This window comes from Schistocerca serialis, chromosome 4 (genome assembly GCF_023864345.2).
Source record: "Schistocerca serialis cubense isolate TAMUIC-IGC-003099 chromosome 4, iqSchSeri2.2, whole genome shotgun sequence".
NCBI classification, from domain to species: Eukaryota; Metazoa; Arthropoda; class Insecta; order Orthoptera; family Acrididae; genus Schistocerca; species Schistocerca serialis.
In genome coordinates this window covers 364,361,473-364,373,614 of record NC_064641.1, presented here as the reverse complement: position 1 = coordinate 364,373,614, position 12,142 = coordinate 364,361,473, and the positions used below count along the sequence as shown (strand labels likewise).

At 46.4% G+C, this 12,142-nt stretch overlaps 1 protein-coding gene across 1 annotated transcript in view; it reads left to right on the top strand.

Annotated features, from left to right (window-relative positions):
* The first annotated feature begins 10,179 nt into the window (after window positions 1-10,179).
* The window catches only part of LOC126474164 (dual oxidase maturation factor 2-like), a 723,454-nt gene continuing 721,491 nt past the window's right edge, over window positions 10,180-12,142 (top strand). The window contains exon 1 of the mRNA XM_050101622.1: window positions 10,180-10,311. The gene's annotated coding sequence lies outside the window, so the exon portion shown is untranslated. The remainder of the gene's footprint in view (window positions 10,312-12,142) is intronic.

Genomic DNA, 12,142 nt, shown 5'->3' with positions numbered 1-12,142 from the left:
ACGTGAACCGTGAGTTGTAGGAAAATCAGAAAAGAATATGATCGAAGCGTTTGAGATACGGTGCTATCGAGAGGTGCTGAAAATTAGGTGCATGAATAGATTGAGAAACGAGGAGGTTCTCTGTTGTATCATTGACGAACGTGCCATGTAGAGAGCAATAATAAGGAGAGTGACAGAAGATATAGTAAGACGTCAGGGAATAACTTCTATTGTTCTAGACGGAACTGTAGAGGGTAAGAAGCAATGTAGGCTCTTATCGATATTGGGCATGGTTACGCTCTTGACTTATCTAGCGACGGCTTCACGCGTGGCACCAGTGAGGGCGTGCGCGATGACTGCCGAGACTTTTACAGTGGTATCAGGTTCGCGTGGAGAAGACTGTCTGGCGGTCAAGAAGGAAACTTCCAGCTGGAAAAAAGAGCGCCCACTCCAATCCGCGCAGACAAGCTGGAAGGGCGCATCCCAAACAGCGTGTGGCGTCGGCAACTATGAGACCATGAAGATAGGAGGCGAAGCGGGCAGCTGTACCTCGGGCGAAAGAATCGTTGGGTCGTTGGCCGCGGCCAAAGGAGGGGGATTGGTGTACCAGTTAAAACTTGGGACAGCTCCTGTTCAACCAAAAATAACCAAACTTGGTGAGTACGTTTCAGAACATTGGCTATTGCTGTGCACTTGTGCGCGTGGCCCACTCTAGCATACAGCCCTGTGTGTTTACTCCTGTCTGCTGGACTTCAATCACCATTGAGTTGCAGTCGGTGTCTTACTTCATGTTTGTTATTGGTTCCGGAAGACTTGAAAAGAACTGACTAATCATTGGTTAATGTTGAATTTCTTCCACCTGTTAAGTTGTTTATGTTATCGCTGTTCAAAATTAATTTTTTTGCCTTAAAATGGTTGTTTATTATCTTGAGTAAAGGGGTGGATGAGGGGAATAGATTTGAGTCGTACAGCTGGTCTGACTCGCTCAATTAGAGCGGCTGGTTTTAAGATTTTTATTATGTAATTATCGTAACTCGTTCTAGTTGATGCTGTTCCTTTGCTTGCTTCTATTTGATTAGGCTTCTGTCATCAGCACTGTTTTTTACATGTTTCACCCTAGCTGCGTTACGCATGTAGGCTATTAGGTTTACCAGGACTTGGTTTGTTATTGAAGAGTTAATAGCTTCTGTCATCAGATCCAAGCACTGTTTCTTTAGCTTACACTTGTTTGTGGGGTTTAGATTATTTATTAGTATGATGAAAGGTTATTTTAAATATATTTCTGGTCGCGGATAAAGGAATGTATAACTTGGAAGGAACCTTGAAGAGCCGGCCCTTTTGTGAATTGATTATTGTGTGCTTATTAAATTTATTCTATTTCTGTATTTTAGAAGTGCCAATCAATGACTGTGCTATTTGGCTAGGTACAGTAAAACGACGTGCCCACACTGTGGACCGGTGCACAGTTTGAGTCCTGCCCACATTTGGTTGATTATAAAATAAAGCTAATTGAACATTTGCTGGCTTTTATAATTGCATTACAAAGTTGTGGGCAAATTTTTCTATTTTGTTACCCTCCCCAGGCACCTAGCTCACTGGCCACTTCAGGTAAGAACTGTAGACACAGAGATAAATAACTGAGGACGTCAAGCGCCAGAGCTATTCTCAGATGAAGAGGCCGGTGCAGGAAGTTGAGGTGGACTCCATGGAACCAGTCAGAAGACTGATGACAAGGAAAAACCTCTTCAGTGTTGGTTCAAGGCGTCCTTGAACTTCCGTCAATGTATGATCACTTTTTGAAATTAAAATCTTTCTTCATTACACCTTACTCGAATTTATGCTTTTCTGTGAAATTTATGGCTTCCGATTTTTGATGTGATTACTAACAAACAACTGTCTGCTTTTTTGCACAAACGCTTACAATGAAGGTGCTTATGGACAGACTGAATTTCCCGCTAGCACATAGAAATTTACGAGACGTGTCAAACCATCTCGTAAAGTAAGTGGATAGTTAACATTTTTCCAGACTACTGTAGCTTGAATTGAGCAATGAGTTGCGGAGCATAAGTATGGGGAATTATAGGAACGCTTACCAGTACCTAAATGGAGTTGAAAACACTATTCCTTTGGTCGTTTCTCTTCTGATTACTAATTCTCTTCGAATGTCAAGATAGAGCAACGAAGCAGAAAGATAAACCTTCTTCAGAGGGACAGCCGGTAACGATGCATTGAATCTCGTTCATAATAGGCACATGCACACAGTGTCGTAACTAGTATAACTAGCATCCTTGGCGATTTAGGATTCGTGTTCCCTCCGCCCTGCCGACATATTCCCATTTTTTGTTTAACCCACATCATTACTTATCTTTCATTTATTGCATATTTAAAGAACTGTGGCGTAATATGTTAAAAGATTTGGTCATTTTACAACTTTGCTTCTAATTAGGTAAATTGTTCCATATTATAAGCAAATATTGTTTTCAGCAAAAAAATAAATCAAAGTTAGGACACTGAGTTACAATGAGAATTATATTATTTATAGGGAACATAAGGTATTAAACAAAAAATGTTAGCAGGTTAGAAGAAAACAGTGGAAAGATAAAAAATAAAAAACATACAGCTTTTGAAACATATTTAAAACTCACAAATAATTAATTATTGAACTCAATATATATATGGCTCTGAGCACTATGGGACTCAACTGCTGAGGTCATTAGTCCCCTAGAACTTAGAACGAGTTAAACCTAACTAACCTAAGGACATCACAAACATCCATGCCCGAGGCAGGATTCGAACCTGCGACCGTAGCGGTCTTGCGGTTCCAGACTGCAGCGCCTTTAACCGCACGGCCACGTCGGCCGGCTTTGAACTCAATACTAGATTGTTTGGTCAAGGAATCTGTCGACATCGTCGTCTCAATTGTTGCCTGGGTCATCAGTTTCGTCACCTTCCCGTGTGGTGTACATTATATTACTGTTTTGCTATGTCCTGGACCTCGTGTCACGTCTTTTTTGTCGCTCTTTTGAGTGCCGAAGATGCAGGACCTTGAGGATCGAGTCTGCCCTACTATTGATATCTGTCCATAGTGTTTCGTATCTAATCGCATAACATAAAGCCTCTTATGTGCGCTCTAGTCGTCTGGTCTGTTTGTGAGAAGCGTACAGAATAATACGACGTGCTCTGGGACGCGTCTCTCCCCACAATTACATCCTTCCCTTTCACTGAGATGGATGCGGTGTAAATGCATCAGTCAGGAAATGGTCCACGCCTCTACTGGGGTCGATGTGACTCGTTCCTATACGTACACTCATATTGAGAAATAATGTGTAAGCTTTCTGTTCCGAGTCACTGCTATTTAATTCCCGTTGTTAACTATGTCATTGTCACCTATTTAACTGGCGTTTGTATGTATTTTCTACACGTGCTATGATGGTTACCTTATCTCGTTCTCTCATCTTAAGCTAGTACGCAGTGGCCCGGAATCTGGTCGTGTAGTCTATCGGTAGATTCCCAAACCACACTCGAAGTGAGATAGTCCGAAGTGAGATAGTCTGAAAAGTCCCAGATAATCTGAGCAGCACACTACCTTGGCTTCGTCTAACCCCTGTTCGCTTAGTAACACAGCTCAGACAGTGTGCCCATATACTGACCGCAAAGCATACAGTCGACTCAAAAAAAGTGGCAGGAAGCAGGAGGCAGTCTTAGTAAATTAGTAGTACTCTGGAATCAGTATCTCCGCTCTGGGGTGCTCATGACCTCAACACACAGGAGGGCTGCCAGTCCTTTATTTTGCGAGCTCCACCCTTCTGTATGAAAACTATTAACATTCCGGCTTTTGGGCTAATTAGAGTCAGTAGCCACATGCAGGCAATTTTAATGGCCCGTTCCCTATGCACGTTAGTAACACTCCACTGTAAAATGCTGCTATTCAAAAGATTATTTCCAACTGATGCTGAAGAAACCAGCCATTCTGGAGAAATCTCTCTCCCCTGACCTGCTCTGTAGGCTTCCATCACATTTCCACTTAGGAGTACGAGGGAGACTGTCGCATCATATATTCAGGGGTATAGCCTCCATCCCCTTCCCCCTCCCCCCACCCGCTTCCCCCCTGCCCCATCCTCCAGATACTGGGGCGACCATCACGAGCTGACAATTGTAGCGAAGAATTGATACGTGACACAGGTGGTAAATTACGGTAAATGGAAACAGGAGAGGTTGTGGATCTGTTCCTCAGCACAGTCCAGACCGGATCCCCTGGTGATTTTCTCTACCTCTACATCCATACTCTGCAAGCCACCTGACGGTGTGTGGCGGAGGGTACCTTCAGTGCCTCTATCGGTTCTCCCTTCTATTCCAGTCTCGTATTGTTCGTGGAAAGAAGGATTGTCGGTATGCTTCTGTGTGGGCTCTAACTCTCTGATTTTATCCTCATGGTCTCTTCGCGAGATGTACGAAGGAGGGGGCAATATACTGCTTGACTCTTCGGTGAAAGTATCGAAACTTCAACAAAAGCCCGTACCGAGCTACTGAGCGTCTCTCCTGCAGAGTCTTCCACTGGAGTTTATCTATCATCTCCGTAACGCTTTCGCGATTACTAAATGATCCTGTAACGAAGCGCGCTGCTCTCCGTTGGATCTTCTATATCTCTTCTATCAACCCTATCTGGTACGGATCCCACACTGCTGAGCAGTATTCAAGCAGTGGGCGAACAAGTGTACTGTAACCTACTTCCTTTGCTTTCGGATTGCATTTCCTTAGGATTCTTCCAATGAATCTCAATCTGGCATCTGCTTTACCAACAATCAACTTTATATGATCATTCCATTTTAAATCACTCCTAATGCCTACTCCCAGATAATTTATGGAATTAACTGCTTCCAGTTGCTGACCTGCTATTTTGTAGCTAAATGATAAGGGATCTATCTTTCTATGTATTCGCAGCACATTACACTTGTCTACATTGAGATTCAATTGCCATTCCCTGCACCATGCGTCAATTCACTGCAGATCCTTCTGCATTTCAGTACAATTTTCCATTTTTACAACCTCTCGATATACCACAGCATCATAACTACCGATGTCATCCACAAGGTCATTTATGTATATTGTGAATAGCAACGGTCCTACGACACTCCCCTGCGGCACACCTGAAATCACTCATACATGTCCACACCAATTTCATTAAGTGCACGCCAATTCTTTGCTTTTCCTTTCACTTCTGCCTCTTCTTCTTCCACTTCTACTTACTGCTACTATCTCTTCATCGTCTCCCTGTATTTCCCCTCCTTCTGCTTACTCGCTCTTGCAATTTTATATTGTTCTTTCTCATTTCTTTTCCTTTTCTTTTTGGCTATTACAAAAGTGCACCCGTACACAAACGACGCCCTGATTGCCGTATCCCAATTACGCCAATGCTTGTACTTTTTTTTGTGCTGTATGGGGGACGTATACTCAACTGTAGAGTATCTCGAGGCATGCACAGAAGACATCTTCAGAGTGCCCACTCGAGTGCGGTTACGACGATACCTTGGCAGTGCAGCGGGCACGGAGTAGCCTGCGCCAGTGGCCGGTGGCCGTTCGTTTCCCACGTCCGCCGGTCCCCGGTCCCACGGCTGCGGCCGGCTTTCCCCGGCAGCCTGCACTCCAGTGGCGGAGTTCCGCAGAGGGTCCGCTGGCGGCGTCCGCTTGCGCGACCCGCCGACACGTCACACAAGCCCGGCTGGCGCTGCGCGTTGCCGCGCCTTCGCGGAAAACTCTCCTACGAGGACGCGCTCCGGCCGTTTCCCGTCCTCGCCTTCGCCTTCACCAGGCGACCCAGTTTTCGCTTTCGTCCTCTCGGCGTGCTGCCACGTAATGGATGCAATCTGCAACGTCTCCTGGGAAACGACACTTCTCTGGAATCACGATGAGTCCTCTCCACCGATGCCACAATTCACGCGATGTGTAAGCGCCAATATTAGCAGTCGTCTTATTCTTTACCCTTATTAACCAACTGCTCACAATGATGCGAGGTCACGATATACGTAAGTAAATGTTGACTTTTCGTAAAATATTTACAAGCCAAAATCGCTTATAGGAAATTTGATAACTAGCTTTGACCATTGCCAGTCAACTTCAGACCTAACTAAAGTTCAAATGGTTCAAATGGCTGTGAGCACTATCGGACGTAACATCTGAGGTCATCAGTCTAAGTTCATCAGAACTTAGAACTACTTAAACCTAACTAACCTAAGGATATCACACACATCCATGCCCGAGGCAGGATTCGAACCTGCGACCGTAACGGTCGCGCGGTTCCAGACTGAAGCACCTAGAACCACTCGGCCACTCCGGCCGGCCCTAACTAAAGGGAAGTTTGTATGATGCAGCTGCTTTGGACCCCGAAATAATATAACAGCTGCACTTGAAAATTTGTGATCGGACCGGTACTCGAATCCAAATTTCCCACTTTACGCTAGTGGTCGCTTTAGCCGTTTTAGCTATGCATACACGAATGACGAATGACGGTCAGACACAAACTTTCATATCCAGTCCTTACCGTGTCACAAACTGTACTCGTACAAACATTATGTACTTCCCGTTAAGGAGAGGCGGCAAAGAAATACGATATTTGCAGCGCAGGCATGCGGCTACGTGCAGTCTGGAGGAATACTGCATTGTTATTCTTAACAACATTTGCATTGCAGTATTGTATTTATCCACGAGTGCCGATCCAGCGTAAATTTCCATTATTGTCACTCCCTTATACAGCTGATGGTTGTCCGTATTCAAAACTGCAAACAAATTTCATGTGTTTAACAACACAGGCACTGCAGTATCATAAAACGTGGGGTTGACGCTACGTCTGATAACGTTATCCGCCTGTCCGCTAACACCATGTCCTGTACTCTAGCAATGTTTTCATTCGTGGATGTGGAGGGACGCCCATTTCAACCTTCATCCTCCACACTCTGCCTTCTTCTCTGAATATTTGCAACACCAGCGACCAACCATTTGACGAAACATGACATCTTCGCCTTACACGTTCAGTAGGCGTTCATAGATGATGGACACACTAGTCCTACGTGCCCATTCTTATCGGATAACAGCTCGCATTTCCGTCGGCGACCACATTGGCAGTGGTCACCAAGGGAAGCACTGAAGAATTTTACTTTCGGAACGTCCGTCGGAGAATGATTCCCCCATACGTCTCTGTGTAGCTTGTACGAAGGATGTTCAATACGTAAGGCAACATATAATTTTCTCTACTAATTTCAGTTGAAAAAATGCAGAATTTCTTTTGGAATATCGTACAATATTACCGATTCATCCCTTAGAGTTTCATGAAGTTCCAGTACGTGGCGCGCTGTACGTAGCCTTCAAAATGGCATCTGTAAAAGAGGGGCAGTCCAAGGAGAGAGCTGTCATTGAATTTCTTTTGGCGGAAAACCAGAGCACCGCAGACCTGATAGGCGCTTGCAGAATTTCTACGGAAGCGCGCTTAGTCGTTGGGCAAGGCGTCTGTCATGAAAGCAACAAGGCCGCTCAGACCTGTACGATCTCCCGCATGCCGCCCGGGCACTCACAGATGTGACTCCTGGAACGTTCCAACGGACTTTCTGAATCGAGGTGGTCAACGGATCACAGTCAAACACCTCGCTGTTGGACGTCTCTGATGGTAGTCCGCCAGTTAGGGTACTAAAAGGCATGTGTCAGTTGGGTCCCTCGTCGCCCAACACGAGACCATAAAGAGCAACGGAGGATCAGATGTACGATGTTGCTTGTGTTTCGAGGCTGATCGTGACATCGATACAGGTGATGAAAAATAGGTTTATCATTTCGAGCCGGAAACAACACGGCAATCTATGGAGTGACCGACATTGCTCCCCCTCCCACCCTCAGTGGGTAATGTCATGGCGACGGTCTTATGGGACCCTGGATGAGATTTCTGTTTGATGTCCTCCCACATGGTGCAACGATAGACTGTGAAATGTATTGTGCTATCCTCAGGAAATTGAAGAAACGACTTCAGCGTGTTCGTGGCCACAAAAATACAAACTAACTTCTCCTTCTCCATGAAAAAGCAAAGCCTGACACAAGTCTGCGCATCCGAGGGGAGATCACAAAATTTCATTGGTCTGTTCTTCCTCATCCACCCAACAGCCATGATGTCGCTCCTTCCGACTTGTTTGGCCAAATGAAGGATGCGCTCCGCGGATAACAGTACGTGAATGATGGGAAGGTTATTGATGCAGCAAGACGTTGGCTCCGACGTCGGCCAGTATAGGGGCACCGTGCGGGTATAAAGGGCTGCCCACTATGGTGGCGTAAGGCAATAACATTGAACGGAGATTGTTGAAAAATACAGTTTTGTAGCCAAAAGAGTCAGAAAGAATATGGTGAATTCCAATGCTGAATAAAACCAACTTGCTCTCAGAAGAAAAGTGCTTCATTACTTATTGAACGTCCCTCGTATGCTTCCCTTGCTCACCCTCGTACCTACGCATAATTCAACGTCACGTTAGGCACCGAGCGCATCTTTATGTTCACAGAGATGACAAAAGTCATGTGATACCTCCCAATATCGTGTAGGACCTGCTTTTGCTGGGTGTAATGCAGCAACTCGACGTGGCATGGACTCAACAATTGGTTGCAGGTCCCCTGCAGAAATGCTGAGCCATGCTGCACTCTATAGCCATCCATAACTGCGGAAGCGGTGGCGGTGCAAGATTTTGTGCACAAACTGACCTCTCTATTAGGTCCCATAAATATGCGACTGGATTCATGTCGGGCGATCCGCGTTGCCAAATCATTCACTCGAATTGTCCAGAATGGTCTTCAAGCCAGTCGCAAACAATTGTGGCCTGATGATATGGCGCATTTTCATCCATTGAAATTCCATCGTTGTTTGGGAAATTGAAGTCCTTGAATGATTGCAAATGGTCTACAAGTAGCCGTACATGGCCATTTACAGTGAATAATCGGTTCAGTTGACCAGAGGACCCAGTTACCCAATAAAAACACAGTCCACACCATTATGGAGCCACTACCAAGTTGCGCAGTGCCTTGTTGACAATTTGGATCCAAGACTTTCTAGGGTCTGCGCCACACTCAAACGCCACCATCAGCTTTTAGCAAATGAAATAGGGACTCATCTGAGAAGGCTACGCTTTTCCAGTCGTTTAGGGTCCAACCAACATGATCACGAGCTAAGTAGTGGCATTGTATGCGATGTCGTGCTGTTATCAAAGGCACTCTCGTCGGTCGTCTACTGCCATAGCCCATTAACGCCAAATTTCGCCGCACTGTTCTAACGGATACGATCGTCGTATATCCCAAACCGATTTCTGCGGTTCTTTCACGCAGTCTTTCTTATGTGTTACCACTGACTACGCAAGCGCGGCCGCTCTTTGTCGTTAAGTGAAGGTCGTCGCCAATGCGTTGTCCATAGTCAGAGATATTCTCGGCACGCTCTTGTCACTGTGGTTCTTGGAATACAGAATTTCATAAAATTCAGAAATGGAATACCTCACGCTTCTAGTAGCAACTACCAAGTCTGTTAATTCCCGTCGTGCGGTCGTAATGACGTCGGAAACGTTTTCACATGAATCACCTGAGAACAAATAACAGCTCCGCCAATACGGTGCTCTTTTACGCCTTGTGTACACGATATTACAGGCATCTGTACATGTGCAAATCACTACTCCCTAACTCTTATCACCTCATTGTATATACCTTACATAAATGAATTGGCACTAAGAAACATCCCAAAGTCCGAAAACTGACTGGGAAACGTACACTGCCGACAGTCAGCGCACTGGTATATAGTGCGCACGTTGTCAGTGGCTGTAGGAATACCGGAAGTCGCCCACGAGATCTTTCTCTGCCGCACGCTAAGCCGCAGGAATGGGGTCTGAGTGAGCGACGTGAGGTGCAGAGGCAGCGAGGCGCGGTGAGTGAACGGAGGCCCAGCAACAGCGCGGCCGGCCGCTCTGTACGCCGGACGCGGGCGTCGGCGCGCGGAGGAAGGCCGCGGCACGCGGGCCGCGCGAGCCCTAGGTAATGGAGCTGAGGCACCGCTGGCGGCTGGCGGCTGCCGGCTGCCGGCCCTGAGCGCAAGGTTAGCGAGCCGGCGACCTTGCCCGCGGCCCGCGGCCCGCGCTGCTGCCGCCGCCGCCGCCGCCGCCGCCGCCTACTGCCGCTCAGTCTCGCACCGACGACGACAGCGACGGCATCGCAGCTGACCGCGCCGCCGCTCCGCACCTCGCACAGTACTGCGCCGCGCCGCGCTACGCCACCACACTCCACACTGCGCGACTACCCGCGCCGACTTCCGAGCAGCCTGCACGCCTGGTAACTGCTGCTCTTTGCCCATCTCGCCGTCGTCTCTTCTTCCGTCCTGCAGGGAGGCGCACGATATGTTACACGACTCAAACGTACTCTCGAGGCTTTACCAGTGGAGTTACGCCTTCGAAAATTCTGCTCGGAGTCTTACGTCCGTGCAAAAAGCAAAATTTGGTGTGAAGAGCCCAGTAGTTTGTGATAACGGTCGACAAACGCAGCTCGATAGTTCCACAAAAGCAAGAAATGTTGTGCTACCACTGTAGGAGAGAGAAAACGTGGTACTGTGACACAGTCTTTCTTTTTGTTCTTTCCCAGTACAAGGCTGTCTCCTTGCCGCAGGCAGTAAGAAGACTATCTCGACAATTATACGCAATGCGACTGTCTTGAAGAGAAAGTGTTCACAGTCTGCTGGTGTTCGTACATTACAAAACGTTAAGCATCGCTAGTGTCTTTCACTTCAAGTTCGGAAAGAAGACCCAGTGCTGGATGGGGAATTTCAATTCTGTGCAAAGTTTTACCATTTCCGAGACTGGCCAGCCTCCTTATAATATTTCGGTGGCGCAGGGCTTAAGTTCCGGCTCCTCCCAGGTGGTTTTTTTTAAATCTCATTTTAGCAAATTTTGTATTGTGGGCATCCAAAGTTGTAAAACTGTACCATGATGAATAAGACCGTTTCAGGCATATTAAAAATTTTTATTTATGAGCCAACTACTTTTGCAGTTCAAATGGTTCAAATGGCTCTGATCACTATCGGACTCAACTTCTGCGGTCATCAGTCCCCTAGAACTTAGAACTACTTAAACTTAACTAACCTAAGGACACCACACACATCCATTCCCTAGGCAGGATCCGAACCTGCGACCCTAGCGGTCGCGCGGTTCCGGACTGTAGCGCCTAGAACCACTTGGCCACTCCGGCCGACTACTTTTGCGGCATCAGAGTCACATCTTCACCGATACATATTTATTTCAAACAATACCCAGTAGATGACCCCACACTCTCTGTCCAATTTTGCTGTAAATGTTTAACCGTCAAGAGGTCGGTAGTCCAAGTCAAAATAGGGCAGAATGCAGGAACCTCATTCCGATACAGGAAATCCGAGGCGGTTCAGTTCAGTTCGTCTAGGTGGTCACTGCGGACCTCACGTTGCCACGACGTTGTTACACCTGACATTTCCTGTATCGGTATGATGTTCCCTGCGTTTTGCCCTCTTTTGAATTCGTTTACCGATCTTTTTACGGTAAAATTTTTTTAGTACTATTGGACAAAGAATTTTGAGGCATGTCCTGGTTACCGTTCGAAATAAATTATGAAATAAACATGTAGTCCTATCCATGAAGATGTGGCTCTGACGCCGCGAAAGTAGTTGGATCATAAATACTGGTTTATCACACAGCTGAATCGGTCTCATTCATCATGGTACGTTTTTTAACTCACCACAGCAAGTCGGCTCGGGAGATTTAAAGTAGTACACGCGTAATAAATCGCAGCCTAACTATAATTTGCCGCTGCGCCAGCATCAGTGAACGTGACAGTGGGTGACCAACATGATGTGACGGACTGGGGCGTCGGGCGACGTACTGTACTATTTGAAAAAGATATTAGTTAATAAAATATATCAATCAGAAAATTTTCAGAAAATTCACGGTGACATTTTCTAAAGTCTAGGAATACAAAGACGACACCCAAAACTTCCGCTCACCGAGCAGCTGCAGCGCAACTTTTTGGACCTTGCGGCTGGCTGCGGTTGGAAACATGACGTGACATTCACGAAGATTATCGACTTGTGCCGATATGTATCGAGAAGACTTAAGGACCCAAGTAACACTACCACTGTAGG